Source organism: Anser cygnoides, chromosome W (assembly GCF_040182565.1).
Source record: "Anser cygnoides isolate HZ-2024a breed goose chromosome W, Taihu_goose_T2T_genome, whole genome shotgun sequence".
Taxonomy (NCBI): Eukaryota; Metazoa; Chordata; class Aves; order Anseriformes; family Anatidae; genus Anser; species Anser cygnoides.
In genome coordinates this window covers 7,475,579-7,496,508 of record NC_089911.1, presented here as the reverse complement: position 1 = coordinate 7,496,508, position 20,930 = coordinate 7,475,579, and the positions used below count along the sequence as shown (strand labels likewise).

The following is a 20,930-nucleotide window of genomic DNA, read 5'->3' as shown; positions in this document are numbered from 1 at the left end:
TGGAAGGCGCTTCACATCCCTTCAGGTTGACACCACCACCCCTTTGTGTCTCGGTGTCTGTCTACTCTGTCCAATTCCCTATGTGGCTGCATGAGACTTCGGTGCCATCAGGAACACAAAGTTAGAGATGTTTATTCATCCTCTAACCAAACCAAATCTTCAGTGCACACACCAATTGGCACACACATGCGAGCACATCTCTGCAGTGATAGGTGTCCCTGTAGGTACAAATGCGTATCTCTGTGGGTGGGTAGAAGAGCACCCCCCTGACTTTATCATACAGTTTATGTATACACATCTTCCACTGAGCACAGGAAGAAGTTTTCACTCACACTATCATTTCATGTACCTGGTATATATTAGAGGTCTTAATGTATTACAAAGAGAGAAATGAGTCCTACCTCCTCTTGGCTAGACACACACAGCCATTCCCTGTGACAGCAAACCCCAAAGAAGCCCAAAGTGCACCCCCCAGCCCCACCTCACGGCTGCAGGAGCCCTCTGCAAGAGAGCAAAGGCAGCCGTGGGCAAGGCTCCTGTGCCCTTGCCCTGTGGCAGCGCTATCGGGTCTGGGTGCGGGTCACCGTGGCATACGTCGTGGTGTCGCTCATCTGCTGCACGGGAGGAGGCTTTAGGGGGAAGAGAAAGCCCTGTTACTTCAGCTGCTGCCTGTGAGCCCTGCACAACGAGCAGGCACCAGGCTGCAGGAGTGCAGAAAGGAGCTGTGCACAGCTGAGCCACGACTCACCCTGTCCCGTCGAACGTGGGCGATGATGGAGTCTGTGGGGGAAAAAAAACACACCATGAGCCCTTGCTGCCCGTTGGAGGGGGACTGAGACCCATGTTGTCTTTTGGCATCAGCTGCCTGGGGTCAGCACTCAATGCCCGACCCCATTTCCCCTCCCATCCCCCTCCTCTGGGATGTGCACCAAGCAGTGCTGGAGCAGAGATGCTTTTTGGTGTATTTCCAGCGTTCTGTGGCATCTCCTCTCTTTGCACAGCCAGCACACCTTGCGAGCTGCTCTGTGCAGGCGTGGGAAAACAAGGTCGTGCTGCAGCTCGAGCGAGGTGCACGTCGGGTGGGGATATATCTATAGCCTGTTGCCCAGCCACAACATCCTCCCTTGGCTGCTGCCTGTGGTTTCAGAGCGAGCTATAAGATATTTTGCCCAGCAGTGCAAGTACACAGCCACAGCCTTCATTGCTGTGCTTTGCTTTGGACTGCTCTTGTAAGAAGATATCCCTGTGATAGAAAATATAAGAAGAGAGAAAAGCAGAGGCTGGAGCAGGGGAATTGCAACTTGAGGCCGGAGAGGTTGGGAAAGGACTACCCCCAAGGAAATGGGCTTTGTCCCTGGGAGCACTGGGATGCTGCCATGTCCCTTGTGCAGGCAGCAGCTGCGCTCTGCATGCAAGGAAGAAGCAGGACGTGAGGTGCTGGAGAGAAACCTGGCCTTGATGAACGGGCAGGGATTTTGTATGTCCCAGCGGGAAATGAAGTGTTGGGATTTTATGGACAGGTGCATGGGATGCCCACGGTCAGAGGGGTGTATGGCTTCCCCCAAGGGAGGAGGCAGTACTCACACTGGACTTCGCCGTTGTTGTTGTCTTCTGTCCCGGGGCTGTCAATGTGCTGCTGCCTGGAGAGGAATAGGAATGGTTCTGGGGTGTATGCTTCTGGAGAAGGGGCACTGTTAGAGCTGCTTTTGGGTGGCGCTTTCCAACATGAGTTGTTGAGCTGGAGTCGAGCTCATGAGAAGACCTGTCTTCCTTGCCTCCAGCATGGGGAATACAGCCATACACAAAGACAACACTGCTCCTGGCCAAGGAGCACCCCAGGGCCCCGCCATGCCCCCGACTCCCTCCTGCAAACCCCCCAGCCAGGAGCCCTTGGTGCTCACCTTGGGCATCTCCCTCTGCAGGCACCTGCAAGAAGAACAGTGGTTGAGGTGTGCAGGCCAAGTTGCTGCCCAGTCCTGGCTCCCGTCTCGGGGCTGGGGGACGAAGGCTGAAGCTCCCCAGCTCCCTCAGCAGCCTCCCCAGCTGGGCTGCCCACAGCCATCGCCCCCACGCACCGTCTGCCCCAGCTGCGCACCCCCAGGACCCCCCCACCGCCTTTCCCCCTGCACCAGCCCCGCAGCAGGACCCCCACGGCCTCAGCCTTTCCCCCCGCCTTCCCCCACTCCCTCACCTTTCCTGATGGCAGACCAGTTGCCTGCAGCCAGGAGGACGAGGCCGACGGCCGCCACTGCCAGCGCCGTGCCTGTGGGGAGGGCGTGCGGGAGCCGGGCATGGGGAGCTGGGGGAGAGAGGGTGTGAGGGCAGCGGGGTGTGATGGGGAGAGGCAGGGAGCAGGACGTACCCCTGCAGCTGGCACACCTCCTGCCTGATGGAGTTCCTGCATGGCCCCGTGCCCTGGGGACATCAGCCCGGCATTCCCACTCCCAATGCTGTGGTCCCTGGGGGTGTAGGAGGGAATCACTCACCTGGGGGTGATGGCTTTGCCGGGGAGCTATCTGCACTGCCTGGCAGGAGAAAAGGACAGGCTTAGTGTCTGCAGCATGCCCGGTACTGCCCAGACTGAGCCGTATGTTGATCTCGTGTCCTGGAACAACCCTGAACACATCTGTGTGGGGCAGGGCACACACAGCCCCATAGGCACATCTCCCCATCAACAGCCAGCCCCATCCCCAGGGGAGGCGTGCAAGTGCCCGTGGCTGCTCTGCCAACATGGGCGCCCATGGATCCAGTGTCTTGTGATGGATTAAGACTAGCATGGCTGAGATGTGGCTCTAGATTTGAACTGGCACTCCCAAACACTTATTTCAGTACCGCTGACTGTTAGTGAGCACGAGGCTTCTGACCAAAGCTGGGGAGATTTTATCAATTGCACAATCTGAAGCTGAAACCACAGTATTCCAGAACATCCTAACCATTTCAGGGCAGGTTCCCTGATCTGCTTTACAATATATATTTAGTGCATAGTCCCATGTCTGCTGCAGAGGTGCTGCTGCACAGCAGGGTGACCCCTGAGACCAGCACTCTCTCCCTAGGGCCCCCCTTGGAGGAGAGGGAACACTCCCGTGGGGGAATCACATCAGAGTCATGCCCTTCCTGCTGCAGCATACGGCTCCAGCCTCAGCAGTGTCTCTGTCCCTTCTGCCCACACAGCCCTGGGGCCGTGTCTCACCTGGCACAGACAGGGTCCAAGGAGCACTGAGAGGAGAGCACCCGAGCTGGCTGGGGACTGTCTGTGAGGACACTGAGCATTCCCCTTCCTCCACCACGGTTAGGTGGATATGGAGGACGTTCTCCTGCTTTGGTTTCAGAGCTCACCTTTGGCTACCAAGTCCTGGGGGACACTGAGGGCAGAGTTCTTCACTTGGTTGCTCTGATCCTTGAGCTGGTACCCACACGTGTACTTGCCCGAGCTTCCCAGTGAGACATTCAGGATCATGTTGTAGGTCAGCTGCCCCTGAATGGCCTTCAGGCTGGACGTTTCCACCCCATCCTTGCAGAAGACAATTCGTGTAACAGGAGAACGCCCATCAATGGCACACTGAACCAAAACCCTTTGTCCCTCCTGGGCACTGAAGGTGTTCAACACGAGGGCAGGAGCTGGGAGGACACCTGGAGAGACAGGGCAGGGGTTCCCCTCTTTGAAGTGGGAGAGTCAGCAGGGCTGCAAAATGCTTTGTGTTGCATACAGGGAAGAGCTTCCTTCCCAGGAGTTCACACCCAGAGAACAAAACCCATCTCTTCCCATCTCCACCCCCCCCCCCCCAAACCTCCCTTCTGTCAACCATTCCCACGTTCATCCTCACCTGGGGATCTGCAGAGGTCCTGGGTGGTGATGCCAGCACCTGCACCATGGGGCACAGAGGGTTTTGCTTAGAAGGCACAAGACATGACAGAAACACATATCCCTGCCCCAAACCCTGCATCTTGGATGTTCAAACTTGCACAACTACATCCTTCTGTCACTTGTTTTCACTTCATTTCATACCATTCCAAAACCATTTCAGCTGCTTGTTATTTTCTGTTCAAGATGGAGTCCCCAAGATCTCCCTAAAACAAGCAACATCTGTCAAGACTTGCAATATGGGCATACTAATCCTCGTCATGCCTTCCCCAAAGGCAACTCTGCCCCACAGTGCAGCACGCCTGCCCCACACACGCTGTCCCCATCCTCCCCTGTGCCCACCACGGGCCTGTCCTGCCCCCAGCAGCAGCCCTCCAGCCCTCAGCCCCCACGCCCAGCAATGCCCCAACTCACAGAGCGCCAGCAGCAGGACGGCAGGGCCAGAAGGAGACAGCCTTGCCCATGGCGCCTGCCCCAGCATCTTTTGGGGCGCTGCTTTTGGGGAGCACCGTCTGCTTCAGGTGTCTGCTTTGCTCTGAGCTGGGGACGGTGGGACAGAGGCTTGCAGTGCAGCTGGGACCTGTGCTGTGGGCTTTCTGTGGCCGCCTAAGCCTGGCCCACAGCCAGAGGCTCTCTCATCAGTGAGGGCCCTGCCTCAGCCCCTGCTACATCCGCTGCTTTTGTTGAGCCCCCACTGTTATTTCTGTCCTCTCACACACCGCAGCACGCTCTGTTTTTACCTGTATCTCAGGGGCAGCATCGTCCCCGCAAAGCCCTCCTGCTCTGTGTAGTAGAGGTTGGACCCTTCGGAGCCGGCACAGCCACAGCACCCAACCACAGGTTACAGGGGGACTTTGGGCCCTTGCTTCTCCAGGGGTGGCCCAGGACAGCAGTGGGAGCGGGTTGAGGAGCAGACTAGGGAGCACCAGGGCATGTGAGCAGGAGATTGCCTGGTGGAGTAACTCCCTGGTGTTCCAGAGAGAAGGGCGCCCAGGGGATGCCCCCCAGAGGGTGGTGGAGCCCCTGCCCTGTCGTTGCTGGACAGAGGGAGGGCTCCAAAAAGACAAGGAGGGGTGGAAGCGAGTCCCAGTTGGGCGTCACGGGCAACCCCCCTCCCTACCTACCGTGCTTCCCCACATGCCCCTCCGTGATAGGTTTGAGGCCCTGGATCTTGAATGAGAGGTAGGTAGGGATGTGGGTGAAGGCTCGCCCATGAGGTCACATCAGCAGTCAACACCGTGCCTCAAGACTGCCTCTGACAAGAAAGAAGGGAAATAGTAGAAGGAGATTCCCTTCTGAGAGGAAGAGAGGGCCCGATATGCAGCGTTGACCCTCATCAAAGGGAAGTCTGCAGTCTACCTGGAGTCTGAATCAGGGCTATCACGAGGACAATGCCCAGCCTGGTGCGCTCCACAGACAACTGCCCGCTGCTGATCTTCCAGACAGGTGGGGAGGAAGCTGCGTCCCGTAGTCTGAGGGGAATGAAGGAAGACTTCAAGGCCTTGGGACAGTTGGTGAAAGAGTCTGGAGAACAAGTCCCTTTCTCTTCCCTCCTTCCTTTCTGGGGTGGTGATGTGGGACAGAATAGAAGGATCCGGTCCATAAATGCTTGGTTCCGTGACTGGTGCTACAGGCCCAGCTTTGGCTTCTTTGCCAATGACTGGGTTTATAAGACACCAGGCCTGAGAGTACTATGCAGGAAATGTTTATCTCACAGAGGCAAAAGGGTTCTGAGACAGCAATTAGCAGGGCTCATTTGGAGAGCTTTAAACTAGATCTGAAGGGGGATGGGGTTGTAGCTGGGCTTGCAGTGGTGGGGCAGTGCCCCCACAGCGATGAAGACCGGGAGGCCTCCCACCCCCATGGGGTGAAATCTGCGTGCTCAGCTCGCTCCCTGAAGTGCCTGGACACCAATGCACGTAGCATGGGGAATAAGCAGGAGGAGTTAGAAATCAGTGTTTGGTCAAGAGACTGTGATCTGGTGGCAATTACAGAGACATGGTGCGACAGCTCACGTGGCTGGAATGTGGTCATGGATGGCTGTGTCCTGCTCAGGAAGACAGGCCAGCAAGGCGAGGTGGCGCAGTTGCTCTTCACATGAGAGAGCAACTCCATTGTAGTGAGTACTGTCCAGGGGCGGATGAGGAGCGAGTTGAGTCTGTGGATGAGAATTAAGGGGCAGGCTGGCATGGGGGATACTGTTATGGGTGTCTGTTGCAGGCCACCAGACCAGGATGAGGAAGCTGGTGAGGCCTTCTACAGGCAGCTGAGAGCAGCCTCATGATCATAGGCCCTGGTGATCGTGGGGGATTTCAACTACCCTGACATTTGCTGGAAGGCCTTCTCTGCCAGCCATCCGCAGTCCAGGAGGTTCCTCCAGTGCACTGATGACAACTTCCTGATGGAAATGGTGGACGTGCCAACTAGGAGAGGAGCGCTGCTGGATCTTGTCCTCACTAACAATGGGGGCTGGTTGACACGGTGAATCACAGAACCACAGAATCACAGAATTGTAGGGGTTGGAAGGGACCTCAAGAGATCATCGAGTCCAACCCCCCTGCCAAAGCAGTTTCCCTAGAGCAGGTTGCCCAGGTACGTGTCCAGACGGGACTTGAATATCTCCAAAGAAGGAGACTCCACAACCTCCCTGGGCAGCCTGTTCCAGTGCTCTGTCACCCTCACTGTGAAGAAGTTCTTTCGCATGTTGGTGTGGAACTTTCTGTGCTCCATTTTTTGACCATTCCCCTTGTCCTATACCCACAAACAAATGAAAAGAGGTTGGCCAAATCCCACTCTCTCCCACAATTAAGGTATTTGTATACATTGATAAGATGTCCTCTCAGTCTTCTCTTCTCAAGGCTGAAGGTTGAGGGCAGCCTTGGTTGAAGCGACCAGGAGATGGTGGAGTTCAGGATCTCATGGGGCAGAAACAGAATACCGAGCAGAATCACAGCCCTGGACTTCAGTAGGGACAACTTTGGCCTTTTCACGCAATTGCTAGGGGAAATCCCATGGGACTAGGTACCTGACAGAAAAGGGTCCCAAGACGGTTGGTTAGTGTTCAAGGACTGCTTCTTCCAAGCTCAAGATCCAAGCATCCCAACAGGTTGGAAGTCAGGAAAGAGAGCCAGGAGACCTGCATGGTTAAAGAGGGAACTGCTGGGCAAACTCAAGTGGAAGAGGAGAGTCTACAGATCATGGAAGAAGGGTCCGGCCACTTGGGTGGAATAGAAGACTGTTGTCAGAGGATTTAGGGAGGCAACTAGGAAATGTGACGTAATGACCACACAGAGGCCAGGGTTCTTTAAGGATCATAACATCATCTCTTTATTGAGGACATAACTTCAACTTCTTTACTGAGGACAGGCTCCCTTCTTATACCATTAGTTCTACAGCAGTACTTTTCCACTAACTAGTCATTGGTTAACAACTTTGCTCGGCAATGGCAAACACTTAGCAACTTCCATGTCTTAATGGTTGGAGAACAAGTAGTTTGAGACAGCAAGGAGTCTCCTGAATCAGCCTTCTTTGTTTCTTCTAACTTCTTCACCTTCCTCATGGCCTCATCATTAGGAGTCCGATGTTATCACCAACCATGGGGCTTGCCAACCCCCATGGCAATACTCCCACAACGGAATGCACTCAAGGATGCTGAGGGAGCTGGAGGGAGACATTGCTAGGCCACTCTCCTGTTTGCATTTGCTAGGACGAAGTAATGGCCACTCTGAGCAGGACTAGAAGGTCCCTGCCACCAGCCATGTGGAGAAAATGGTCAATGGCATTGACTGGACAGTGTGGATGCAAAGGCCTTGCACATGAGACCCATGGGAGTGCGAGGCTCTGATAGACACTGGCACACAGAGGACCCTACTGCCATCAGGTTATCGGAGGCAGAACCCCTCTGTATTTCTGGAGGGACTGGGGGATCCCAACTGTTGTCTGCACTGCAGGCTGAAATGATCCCAACTGGCAATGAGTGGGCAAAGCTGTCTGATTGGTAGCCCTTGAAAGAGGCTACCGAGGGGAGGGAAGGGGGGCTTCTCTGGAAATGCTCTGGTAGCACAGAATCAACAGAATCACAGAATGTTGGGGATTGGATGGGACCCTGAAAGATCATCTAGTGCAAATACATCACCATCCCAAAAAGTACTTGTTAAACAAATAGAACAAAGAGGAGTCTTCTGTAAATTTACTGCCCAAATCTGTGGTTATCTCCACGCTTGCAGCCCCAAGTAGTGTGCCAAATAGAGCAATTGAGGTTTAAATCCAGTGGGCAGGCAAGCAGAACAAAGCTGCTTGCCCAGTCAAACCCCAGTGGGATCAGGGCAAGAGAATCAAGAAGACAAAAGTTAGGAAATAGATGGGTAGATATAACTAGAGTATATTAAGGAGTGCTGGGTCTGGCTGGGATGGAGGTAACTTTTCCTTGCAGTGGCCCATGCAGTGCTGTGCGCTGCACTTGTAGCTAGAACCACAATGGGACCACACCAAGGATTTGTCTATTGCTGAGCAGCCGTGGCACAGCATCAAGACTATCTCCAACCCCACCACCAGAGCCAGTAGGTCTGGGGGTGGGCAAGAGGTGGGGAGGGGACATCACCAGGGCAGCTGCCCTAAACCGACCAAAGGGGTTTTCCATAGCACAGGGATTCACACTCAGCAATAGTAGGTGGGAAAGGGGAAGGAGAAGGGGGTATCTCATTATGAATAAGTCTGTCCTCCCAAACAACTGCTATGCACATCAAGGCCTTGCTTCCCCACGCATGGTCCAACACTGCTCGTTGATGGGAAGTAGAGGACGATTTCTTTTTCTCTCTCCGTTCTTCTGCATGGCCTTTGCTTGTTTTTCTGTTCTTTTGTTCCCTTTAATTAAATTATCCTTCTCTCGACCCGTGAGTCTGTTTTGCTCGTTCCAACACACTTTCTTACTTTCCTCTTCCGACGAGGGGAAGTGAGAGAGTGGTTGTGGTGGAGTTCAGCAGCCCAGCAAAATAAAACCATCATCAGATAAGGAAAAGAGATAAAAAACCAACAATAGGCCAAAAAGGAGAGAGGCAAAATGTTACCACTAGCTGGCTCATGACCATCCAGTGGCACAAAGTGCTCTTTTTTCAACAGCAAGGAGCGTGTTTCCAGGTGCACTCCGAAAGGGTAGGAAAGGCAGAGACTTGGGGAAAGGAGCCAGTGCCTCCTTGCCAGACACCCCCAAGACGTGGTGTTTAAGTGACTCCCTTCCTGCACGGGACACAGGCTGCAGCACCAGGTCTCCCCATGGAGCCGCTGGCAGGCAGAGGGGCTCAGGCAGCACAGCCTTGCACAAGCAACAAGAGTACAGGGGCTGAGCATCGGCAGGGGATGCAGCAGTGCTGTGCCCACATGCGTGTGGAAGGGATGGAAAAGGATTTGGGAGCCGCTGCAGATGTTTGCTAGCCTGATGGAGAGCTGCAAAACTATGAGCCAAATCTGGCAAGGGGACAAGGGACAAGAGGCCTCTGTAGGAAGAATACTGCCCTTGAGATACACTTAAAAACAGCACGAGTTGCGGTGTCTGAGAGGACAGAAATAACAGTGGGGGCTCAACAAAAGCAGCGGATGTAGCAGGGGATGAGGCAGGGCCCCGCTCATGAGAGAGATGCTTAGTGTGGGCCAGGCTCAGGCGGCCACAGAAAGCCCACAGGACAGGTCCCAGCTGCACTGCAAGCCTCTGTCCCACCGTCCCCAGCTCAGAGCAAAGCAGACACCTGAAGCAGACGGTGCTCCCCAAAAGCAGCGCCCCAAAAGATGCTGGGGCAGGCGCCATGGGCAAGGCTGTCTCCTTCTGGCCCTGCCGTCCTGCTGCTGGCGCTCTGTGAGTTGGGGCATTGCTGGGCGTGGGGGCTGAGGGCTGCAGGGCTGGTGCTGGGGGCAGGACAGGCCCGTGGTGGGCACAGGGGAGGATGGGGTCAGCGTGTGCGGGGCAGGCGTGCTGCACTCTGGGGCAGAGTTGCCTTTGGGGAATGCAGGAAGGGGATTGCTTCCTCCATCTATGATACAGATCTGAGCAAGGGGCATGCTTCCCCAGCACCATAAATTGTCTGGAGTGTTACTTTGAGACTCTAGGACAGCTGGGTTCTTTACGGAGCTTTGGGACTTTCCTGGAACAAGAAATCCACAAAAATGGGATTGGGATTGACATTGTTTGAGGGGATATTGAAGAGATACAGCATGAGAACATGCAGGTGTGATGGTGCCTGCTTAGCAGTGAGGATGTGGGCAGGGGCATCTGGATGAGCCTGGACGCTGCCCCTCTCAGCAAATCTCTCTCTGCCCCTTGGCACAGCCGCCAGCTTGACCTCCCAGGACATCTGCAGCTCCCCAGGTACTCGTGAGTCCTTTCCTCCCAGACCCAGGGCACTTTGAAGCCCAACCTCTGTGAGCTCTGCCCTGTGGCAGCCCTTCACTGCTGTGTCTCCTCCAGGGGATCTCCCGGCTCCTGCTCTCCAACTCAGCACAAGTTCTGCTCAGCCAGGTACCACAGCTGTACTCCAGTGTTTTCTCCATGTGGTGTCACCCGTCAGACGAATCATCTTCTGCAAGGATGGGGTGGAGGTGTACAGCCAGAAAGCCCAGCAAGGGCAGCTGAGCTACTCTATGGTCCTGAACATCACGTCAAGAAGCGCAGGAAGATATACATGTGGGTACCAGCAGAGGACTGAGATGAAACAGATGAAGAGCTCTGCCCTCAGTGTTGGCCGCATCCTGGATGTCCCCGGTGAGACACGGCCCTGGGCTGAAGGGGTCAGAAGGGACGAAGGCACTTGCCACCACATGGCTGTGCTGAGGCTGGAGCTGTGTGCTGCAGCAGGCAGGGCATGGCTCTGGGGTAGTTCTCCCATGGGAACATTCCCTCTGAGAATGTTCCTCATGAGAGGAAACCTCATTAATGTATATAAATATCTGAGGGGAGGGTGTCGAGAGGATGGAGCTGGTCTCTTTTCGGTTGTGCCCAGGGAAAGGGCGAGAGGCAACGGGCTCAAACTGAAGCACAGAAAGTTCCATCTGAATATGAGGGGCACTTCTTTACTGGGAGGGTGACAGAGCACTGGAACAGGCTGCCCAGAGAGGTTGTGGAGTCTCCTTCTCTGGAGATATTCCAAGCCCACCTGGATGCCTTCCTGTGAGCTCTAGGTGATCCTGCTCAGCAGAAGGTTGGACTAGATGACCTTCAGAGGTCCCTTCCAGCCTTGGCCATTCTGTGATTGTGTGATCCTCTAGCTCCCAGAACCTCTAGCTCCCAGAACCACAGAAAGATGAGGGTGGTGGTGCCAAATTTAATTGACAGGCACACCTCGGCCATGCCATTCTTAACCACTCACGAAAGAATTTAGACACCACATCCGTGGTGGCCCATGTTGGCCAAGCAGCCGTGGCCACTATTACGCCTCCCCTGTGGATGGTGCTGGCTGTCGGTGGCTGGATGTGCCCATGGGGCTGAGGCTCAGTCTGGGAAGGAGCTGGGTGCACTGTGCACTCCCCAGCAAGCCCATCGCCCCCAGGTGAGTGATTCCCTCCTGCTATCCCAGAACCCCCAGCATGGGGAGTGGGCCTGCCAACCTGCCATCCCCAGGGCATGGGGACATGCAGGAGCTTCACCAGGCAGGAGGTGTGCCAGCTGCATGGACACGTCCTGCCCCCTGCCTCTCCCCATCACACCCCGCTGCCCTCACACCCTCTCTCCCCCAGCTCCCCATGCCCGGCTCCCGCACGCCCTCCCCACAGGCACGGCGCTGGCAGTGGCGGCCGTCGGCCTCGTCCTCCTGGCTGCAGGCAGCTGGTTTGCCATCAGGAAAGGTGAGGGAGTGGGGGAAGGCGGGGGGAAAGGCTGAGGCCGTGGGGGTCCTGCTGCGGGGCTGGTGCAGGGGGAAAGGCGGTGGGGGGGTCCTGGGGGTGCGCGGCTGGGGCAGACGGTGCGTGGGGGCGATGGCTGTGGGCAGCCCAGCTGGGGAGGCTGCTGAGGGAGCTGGGGAGCTTCAGCCTTCGTCCCCCAGCCCCGAGACGGGAGCCAGGGCTGGGCAGCAACTTGGCCTGCGCACCTCAGCCACTGTTCTTCTTGCAGGTGCCTGCAGAGGGAGATGCCCAAGGTGAGCACCAAGGGCTCCTGGCTGGGGGGTTTGCAGGAGGGAGTCGTGGGCACTGCAGGGCCCTGGGGTGCTCTCCTTCTCAGCACACACACCCCCCAGAACTAGGGGGGTTGTGGAAGTGTTGTTGAGGACCTTCAGCACCTTTTCCCTCTGCTCTCTCTAGGCCTCTCCATGGTGCTGGCAGGGCTGAGGACCCTTCTGCTGACCCCAGCCATTACTGTAAGTGCCAGTCCCTTCTTCACTCATCTCTTCTAGGCACTGTGTGAAGTGGTGATGCCTTTGCAATGGCAAGCCGTGGCCATGAGAGCAATTGTGGTGAGGGGTGGGGAAGCCCTACCTGCTGCGTGTGGCTGGACACTAACTCAGGTTCTCCCTCCAGATGCCAACGTGGATGAGATGGGCAGAGTGAAGGTGAGTGCAGCCCAAGCCCAGCCTTGCAGGCTGAGCGTGCACATGATGGCTGCAAGAGGGCAGGCTGTTGGAGAGCAAATGCAAGCCAAAAGTGCATCCGATGGCAGGAACCTGGGAGCTTCCCGTGGCTGTGTGCTGGCTGAATCCCCCTCCTTCCATGCTCCCAGCATCTCCCCATGGTGGGCAGCGGGAGAGCAAGGCTACTCCTTGTTCTGGCTTGTGTTTTGCAGCTCTCTCAAGCCATCTGCTCTCAACACCCACTGGATGCCAAAAGCTGAGCGAGTGAGAGGCGATGCCGCTGGTTCTCTGAGAGAGGCAGAGAACACTGGGGAAAGCCCGGCCGAGCTGCCAGCTGTCAATAAAGCCACCCCAAACACAAGGAGCTGGTGTAGTTCTTCTCGGCAAGGTCTGTCTGCAAGGCGCTTCACATCCCTTCAGGTTGACACCATCACACTTTTGTGTCTCGGTGTCTGTCTACTCTGTCCAATTCCCTATGTGGCTGCATGAGACTTCGGTGCCATCAAGAACACAAAGTTAGAGATGTTTATTTATCCTCTAACCAAACCAAATCTTCAGTGCACACACCAATTGGCACACACATGCGAGCACATCTCTGCAGTGCTATCTGTCCCTGTAGGTCCAAATGTGCATCTCTGTGGGTGGGTAGAAGAGCACCCCCGTGACTTTATCATACAGTTTATGTATACACATTTTCCACTGAGCACAGGAAAAAGTTTTCACTCACACTATCATTTCATGTACCTGGTATATATTAGAGGTCTTAATGTATTACAAAGAGAGAAATGAGTCCTACCTCCTCTTGGCTAGACACACACAGCCATTCCCTGTGACAGCAAACCCCAAAGAAGCCCAAAGTGCACCCCCCAGCCCCACCTCACGGCTGCAGGAGCCCTCTGCAAGAGAGCAAAGGCAGCCGTGGGCAAGGCTCCTGTGCCCTTGCCCTGTGGCAGCGCTATCGGGTCTGGGTGCGGGTCACCGTGGCATACGTCGTGGTGTCGCTCATCTGCTGCACGGGAGGAGGCTTTAGGGGGAAAAGAAAGCCCTGTTACTTCAGCTGCTGCCTGTGAGCCCTGCACAACGAGCAGGCAGCAGGCTGCAGGAGTGCAGAAAGGAGCTGTGCACAGCTGAGCCACGACTCACCCTGTCCCGTCGAACGTGGGCGATGGTGGAGTCTGTGGGGGAAAAAATACACACCATGAGCCCTTGCTGCCCGTTGGAGGGGGACTGAGACCCACGCTGTCTTTTGGCATCAGCTGCCTCGGGTCAGCACTCAATGCCCGACCCCATTTCCCCTCCCATCCCCCTCCTCTGGGATGTGCACCAAGCAGCGCTGGAGCAGAGATGCTTTTTGGTGTATTTCCAGCATTCTGTGGCATCTCCTCTCTTTGCACAGCCAGCACACCTTGCGAGCTGCTCTGTGCAGGCGTGGGAAAACAAGGTCGTGCTGCAACTCGAGCGAGGTGCACGTCGGGTGGGGATATATCTATAGCCTGTCGCCCAGCCACAACATCCTCCCTTGGCTGCTGCCTGTGGTTTCAGAGCGAGCTATAAGATATTTTGTCCAGCAGTGCAAGTACACAGCCACAGCCTTCATTGCTGTGCTTTGCTTTGGACTGCTCTTGTAAGAAGATATCCCTGTGATAGAAAATATAAGAAGAGAGAAAAGCAGAGGCTGGAGCAGGGGAATTGCAACTTGAGGCCGGAGAGGTTGGGAAAGGACTACCCCCAAGGAAATGGGCTTTGTCCCTGGGAGCACTGGGATGCTGCCATGTCCCTTGTGCAGGCAGCAGCTGCGCTCCGCATGCAAGGAAGCAGGACGTGAGGTGCTGGAGAGAAACCTGGCCTTGATGAACAGGCAGGGATTTTGTATGTCCCAGTGGGAAATGAAGTGTTGGGATTTTATGGACAGGTGCATGGGATGCCCACGGTCAGAGGGGTGTATGGCTTCCCCCGAGGGAGGAGGCAGTACTCACACTGGACTTCGCCGTTGTTGTTGTCTTCTGTCTCGGGGCTGTCAATGTGCTGCTGCCTGGAGAGGAATAGGAATGGTTCTGGGGTGTATGCTTCTGGAGAAGGGGCACTGTTAGAGCTGCTTTGGGTGGCGCTTTCCAACATGAGTTGTTGAGCTGGAGTCGAGCTCATGAGAAGACCCGTCTTCCCTGCCTCCAGCATGGGGAATACAGCCATACACAAAGACAACACTGCCCCTGGCCAAGGAGCACCCCAGGGCCCCGCCATGCCCACGACTCCCTCCTGCAAACCCCCCAGCCAGGAGCCCTTGGTGCTCACCTTGGGCATCTCCCTCTGCAGGCACCTGCAAGAAGAACAGTGGCTGAGGTGCGCAGGCCAAGTTGCTGCCCAGCCCTGGCTCCCGTCTCGGGGCTGGGGGACGAAGGCTGAAGCTCCCCAGCTCCCTCAGCAGCCTCCCCAGCTGGGCTGCCCACAGCCATCGCCCCCACGCACCGTCTGCCCCAGCTGCGCACCCCCAGGACCCCCCCACCGCCTTTCCCCCTGCACCAGCCCCGCAGCAGGACCCCCACGGCCTCAGCCTTTCCCCCCGCCTTCCCCCACTCCCTCACCTTTCCTGATGGCAAACCAGCTGCCTGCAGCCAGGAGGACGAGGCCGACGGCCGCCACTGCCAGCGCCGTGCCTGTGGGGAGGGCGTGCGGGAGCCGGGCATGGGGAGCTGGGGGAGAGAGGGTGTGAGGGCAGCGGGGTGTGATGGGGAGAGGCAGGGAGCAGGACGTGCCCATGCAGCTGGCACACCCGCATTTTCATCCTCACCTGGGGAGCTGTGGATGTCCTTGTTGGTCTCACCAGCACCTGCACCTTGGAGCAAAGTGTGGTTTTCTTAGTGGGGCCAAGACCTCGGGCACCACCGCACCCGAGCCCATTTTCTTACTGTTTGTTCTTGCTGAGCAGGCACCTTTCTGCCCCTGTGTCTCAAACCAGCACCACTGTGGTCTCCCTTCTGGAACCATCCCACACTATCGCTGACGTACAGGTTATAGCCTATCTCATGACAATCACCCCACTTCCCCTGCATTAGGCTCGTCAATTTACAGGGCAGACCTTGGAGCATCCCTGGCTCAGCCCAGCATCCATCCACATCCCCAGCTCTTGCTGTCTGTGCATGGGCCCTGCACAGCACCATGTCTCAGCAGAGGTGCTGCTGCACGGACAGGGGCAGCCCTTGAGAGCAGCTCTCTCTGTAGGGGCTCCATTGGAGGGGAGGGAACCCTCCTAAGGGGGCACCACACCAGAGCCATGTCCTGCCTGCTGCAGCACACAGCTCCAGACTCAGTGGTGTTTCTAACTCTTCTGCCCTCACCACCTTGGGGCTGTGTCTCACCTGGCACAGACAGGGTCCAGGGAGCACTGAGAGCAGAGCTCCTCACCCAGTTTCTCTTGTTCTTCTGCTGGTACCCACACGTGTACGTCCCGGCACTTCTTGAGGTGATGTTCAGGACCAGAGCGTAGATGAGCCTTCCCTGCTGGGCTTTCAGGCTGTGCTCCTCCAGCCCATTCTTGCAGAAGACAACTCGTGTCACAGGAAACTGAACATTAATGACACACTGAACCAGAACTGTTTCCCCCTCCTGGGCCCTGGAAGTGTTGAGGAACAGGACTGGAGCCTGGTCGTTACCTGGAGGGAAGGCACAGGGATTCCCCAGGCAAGCGTTAGTGATTGCTGGGTGGCAAAACCACCTGCATGGCAAGGCTGGAAGTGTCTGATCTCCTGGGGTTTACAAGGGGGAATTGTTAGGGAATAATCCCCTTCTCTCTTCCCGTCTCCTCCCCCAGGACACATTCATTTTTGGGACCCACCTCCATGCTCCCAAAATCCTGGGGAGCTGCAGATGTCCTGGGTGGTCACTCCAGCACCTGCAGCATGGGGCAGAGAGGGCTTTGCTTAGAGGGGCAGTGACCTTCTGCCTTCCCCAAAACAACTCTGCCCCACACTGCTGCACGCCTGCCCCGCACATGCTGTCCCCATCCTCCCCTGTGCCCACCACGGCCCTGTCCTGCCCCCAGCAGCAGCCCTCCAGCCCTCAGCCCCCACGCCCAGCAATGCCCCAACTCACAGAGCGCCAGCAGCAGGACGGCAGGGCCAGAAGGAGACAGCCTTGCCCATGGCGCCTGCCCCAGCATCTTTTGGGGCGCTGCTTTTGGGGAGCACCGTCTGCTTCAGGTGTCTGCTTTGCTCTGAGCTGGGGACGGTGGGACAGAGGCTTGCAGTGCAGCTGGGACCTGTCCTGTGGGCTTTCTGTGGCCGCCTGAGCCTGGCTCACACTAAGCATCTCTCTCATCAGCGGGGCCCTGCCTCAGTCCCTGCTACATCCGCTGCTTTTGTTGAGCCCCCACTGTTATTTCTGTCCTCTCAGACACCGCAACTCTCTGGTTTTACGTGTATCTCAAGGGCAGTATTCTTCCTACAGAGGCCTCCTGCCCCTTGTCCCCTTGCCAGATTTGGCTCATAGTTTTGCAGCTCTCCATCAGGCTAGCAAACATCTGCAGCCTCTCCCAAATCCTTTTCCATCCCTTCCACACCCACGTGGGCACAGCACTGCTGCATCCCCTGCCGATGCTCAGCCCCTGTACTCTTGTTGCTTGTGCAAGGCTGTGCTGCCTGAGCCCCTCTGCCTGCCAGCGGCTCCATGGGGAGACCTGGTGCTGCAGCCTGTGTCCCGTGCAGGAAGGGAGTCACTTAAACTCCATGTCGTGGGGACGTCTGGCAAGGAGGCACTGGGTTCTTTCCCTGAATCTTCACCTTTTCTGCCATTTCTAAGGGGGGCCATTCTGCAGGGGATGCCATGCTCAGGGACAGCGTCGTGAGCCAGGTAGTGGTGAGCGATAACATTTTGCCTCTCTCCTTTTTGGCCTATGTTGTTTTTTTGTTGTTGTTCTTTTCTTCCCTCTTTCCTTACCTGATGGTTTTATTTTGCTGGGCTGCTGAACTCCATCACAATCACTTTCCAGCTTCCTTCGTTGGAAAAAGAAAATAAGGAAGTGTGTTGGAAAGAACAAAACAGGCTCACAGGTCCAGAGAAGGATAATTTAATTAAAGGGAAAATTAAGAGGGGAAAAATAAGTAAAGGCCATGCAGAAGAACGGAGAGAGAAAAAGAAATTGTCCTCTACTTCCCATCAACGAGCAGTGTTGGACCATGCGTGGGGAAGCAAGGCCTTGATGTGCATAGCAGTTGTTTGGGAGGACAGACTTAATCATAATGAGAGACCCCCCTCTCCTCCCCCTTTCCCACCTACTATTGCTGAGTGTGAATCCCTGTGCTATGGAAAACCCCTTGGTCGGTTTAGGGCAGCTGCCCTGGTGATGTCCCCTCCCCACCTCTTGCCCACCCCCAGACCTACTGGCTCTGGTGGTGGGGTTGGAGATAGTCTTGATGCTGTGCCATCGCTGTTCAGCAATAGACAAATCCTTGGTGTGGTACCAGTGCTGTTCTAGCTACAAGTGCAGCGCACAGCACTGCATGGGCCACTGCAGAGAAAGTTACCTCCATCCCAGCCAGACCAGCACCCCTTAATATACCCCTTAATACACCCTAGTTATATCAACCCATCAATTTCCTAACTTTTGTCCTCTTGATTCTCTTGCCCTGATCCCATTGGGGTTTGACTGGGCAAGCAGCTTTGTTCTGCTTGCCTGCCCACTGGATTTAAACCTCAATTGCTCTATTTGGCACACTACTTGGGGCTGCAAGCATGGAGATAACCACAGATTTGGGCAGTAAATTTACAGAAGACTCCTCCTGCTTATTCCCCATGCTACGTGCATTGGTGTCCAGGCACTTCAGGGAGCAAGCTGAGCATGCCGATTGCACCCCATGGGGGTGGGAGGCCTCCCGGTCTTCATTGCTGCGAGGGCACTGCCCCACCGCTGCAAGCCCAGCTGCAACCCCATCCCCCTTCAGATCTAGTTTAAAGCTCTCCAAATGAGCCCTGCTAATTGCTGTCCCAGAACCCTTTTGCCCCTGTGAGATAAACATTTCCCGCGTAGTACTCTCAGGCCTGGTGTCTTATAAACCCAGCCATTACCAAACAACCCTAAGCCGGGCCTGTAGCACCAGTCATGGAGCCAAGCATTTATGGACCGGATCCTTCTATTCCGTCCCACGTCATCACCCTAGATTGGAAGGAGGGAAGAGAAAGGTATTTGCATCCCTGACTCTTTCACCAACCGTCCCAAGGCCTTGAAGTCTTCCTTCATTCCCCTCAGACTGCAGGACGCAGCTTCCTCCCCACCTGTCTGGAAGATCAGCAGCGGGCAGTAGTCTGTGGAGCGCACCAGGTTGAGGAGTGTCTCCTTGCCAGACACCCCCAAGACATGGAGTTTAAGTGACTTCCCTTCTGTACAGGGCATAAGGCTGCAGCAGCAGGTCTCCCCATGGAGCCGCTGGCAGGCAGAGGGGCTCAGGCAGCACAGCCTTGCACAAGCAACAAGAGTACAGGGGCTGAGCATCGGCAGGGGATGCAGCAGTGCTGTGCCCACATGTGTGTGGAAGGGATGGAAAAGGATTTGGGAGCCGCTGCAGATGTTTGCTAGCCTGATGGAGAGCTGCAAAACTATGAGCCAAATCTGGCAAGGGGACAAGGGGCAGGAGGCCTCTGTAGGAAGAATACTGCCCTTGAGATACACGTAAAACCAGAGAGTTGCGGTGTCTGAGAGGACAGAAATAACAGTGGGGGCTCAACAAAAGCAGCGGATGTAGCAGGGACTGAGGCAGGGCCCTGCTGATGAGAGAGATGCTTAGTGTGAGCCAGGCTCAGGCGGCCACAGAAAGCCCACAGGACAGGTCCCAGCTGCACTGCAAGCCTCTGTCCCACCGTCCCCAGCTCAGAGCAGAGCAGACACCTGAAGCAGACGGTGCTCCCCAAAAGCAGCGCCCCAAAAGATGCTGGGGCAGGCGCCATGGGCAAGGCTGTCTCCTTCTGGCCCTGCCGTCCTGCTGCTGGCGCTCTGTGAGTTGGGGCATTGCTGGGCGTGGGGGCTGAGGGCTGGAGGGCTGCTGCTGGGGGCAGGACAGGCCCGAGGTGGGCACAGGGGAGGATGGGGACAGCGTGTGCGGGGCAGTCGTACAGCACTGTGGGGCAGAGTTGTTTTGGGGAAGGCAGGAGGTCACTGCCCCTCTAAGCAAAGCCCTCTCTGCCCCATGCTGCAGGTGCTGGAGTGACCACCCAGGACATCTGCAGCTCCCCAGGATTTCGGGAGCATGGAGGTGGGTCCCAAAAATGAATGTGCCCTGGGGAAGGAGATGGGAAGAGAGAAGGGGATTATTCCCTCACAATTCCCGCAGTAAACCCCAGGAGATCAGACTCTTCCAGCCTTGGCATGCAGGCGGTTTTGCCACCCAGCAATCACTAACGCTTGCCTGGGGAACCCCTGTGCCTTCTCTCCAGGTAACTACCAGGCTCCAGTCCTGTTCCTCAACACTTCCAGGGCCCAGGAGGGGGAAATAGTTTTCTTTCAATGTACCATTGATGCTCAGTTTCCTGCTACACGAGTTGTCTTCTGCAAGAATGGGTTGGAGGAGCACAGCCTGAAAGCCCAGCATGGGAGAGTCATCTACCCTCTAGTTGTGAAGATCACCTCGAGAAGTGCCGGGACGTACACGTGTGGATACCAGCAGAGGAATGAGAGCAACTGGGTGAGGAACTCTGCTCTCAGTGCTCCCTGGACCCTGTCTGTGCCAGGTGAGACACGGCCCCAGGGTGGTGTGGGCAGAAGGGACGTGGACAGTGCTGAGGCTTTATCTTTATGCTGCAGCAGGCAGGGCATGGCTCTGGAGTGGTTCCCCCATGGGAGTGTTCCCTCTCCTCCAAGGGAGCCCCTAGAGAGAGAGCTGCTCTCCAGCTGTCCACGTCTGCTGCAGACATGGGGCTGTGCTCAGCAGAGGCAGAGACAGCAAGGGCTGGGAATGTTGACGGAACCTGGGTTGAGACAGGGTTGCTCCAAGGTCTGCCCTTTACATTGATGAGCCTGTGGCCAGGGAATTCATGTGATTGTCGTGAGATGAGCTATAGCCTATATGTGAGTAAAGGTGTGGTCTGGTAAACAGAGGGGAGACCACGGTGGTGCTGGTTTGAGACAGAGGGGTGGGAGAGTGCCTACCCAGCAAGGACCAAGAGTGTGGACATGGGCACGGGCGAGGTGTTGTGCAAGGTCTTGGCCCTACTAAGAAAAATCCACTTTGCTCCAAGGTTCCAGTGCTGGTGAGACCACCCAGGATATCCACAGCTCCCCAGGTGAGGATGAAAATGCGGGTGTGCCAGCTGCATGGGCACGTCCTGCTCCGTGCCTCTCCCCATCACACCCCGCTGCCCTCACACCCTCTCTCCCCCAGCTCCCCATGCCCGGCTCCCGCACGCCCTCCCCACAGGCACGGCGCTGGCAGTGGCGGCCGTCGGCCTCGTCCTCCTGGCTGCAGGCAGCTGGTTTGCCATCAGGAAAGGTGAGGGAGTGGGGGAAGGCGGGGGGAAAGGCTGAGGCCGTGGGG

The 20,930-nt window shown here is 56.3% G+C and overlaps 2 long non-coding RNA genes across 2 annotated transcripts; one reads left to right on the top strand and one right to left on the bottom strand.

The window, feature by feature from the left end:
- Nucleotides 1-116: 116 nt before the first annotated feature.
- Nucleotides 117-1,190, bottom strand: LOC136788677 (uncharacterized). Its single transcript, XR_010827315.1, has 2 exons — nt 749-1,190; nt 117-629 (listed from the first exon to the last, which is right to left on the bottom strand). It is a non-coding gene; the product is annotated as an uncharacterized lncRNA (long non-coding RNA).
- An 8,248-nt stretch (nt 1,191-9,438) lies between these two features.
- On the top strand, nt 9,439-11,133 carry LOC136788682 (uncharacterized). The gene is made up of 3 exons (XR_010827321.1): nt 9,439-9,710; nt 10,182-10,220; nt 10,320-11,133. It is a non-coding gene; the product is annotated as an uncharacterized lncRNA (long non-coding RNA).
- The last annotated feature ends 9,797 nt before the right edge of the window (nt 11,134-20,930 follow it).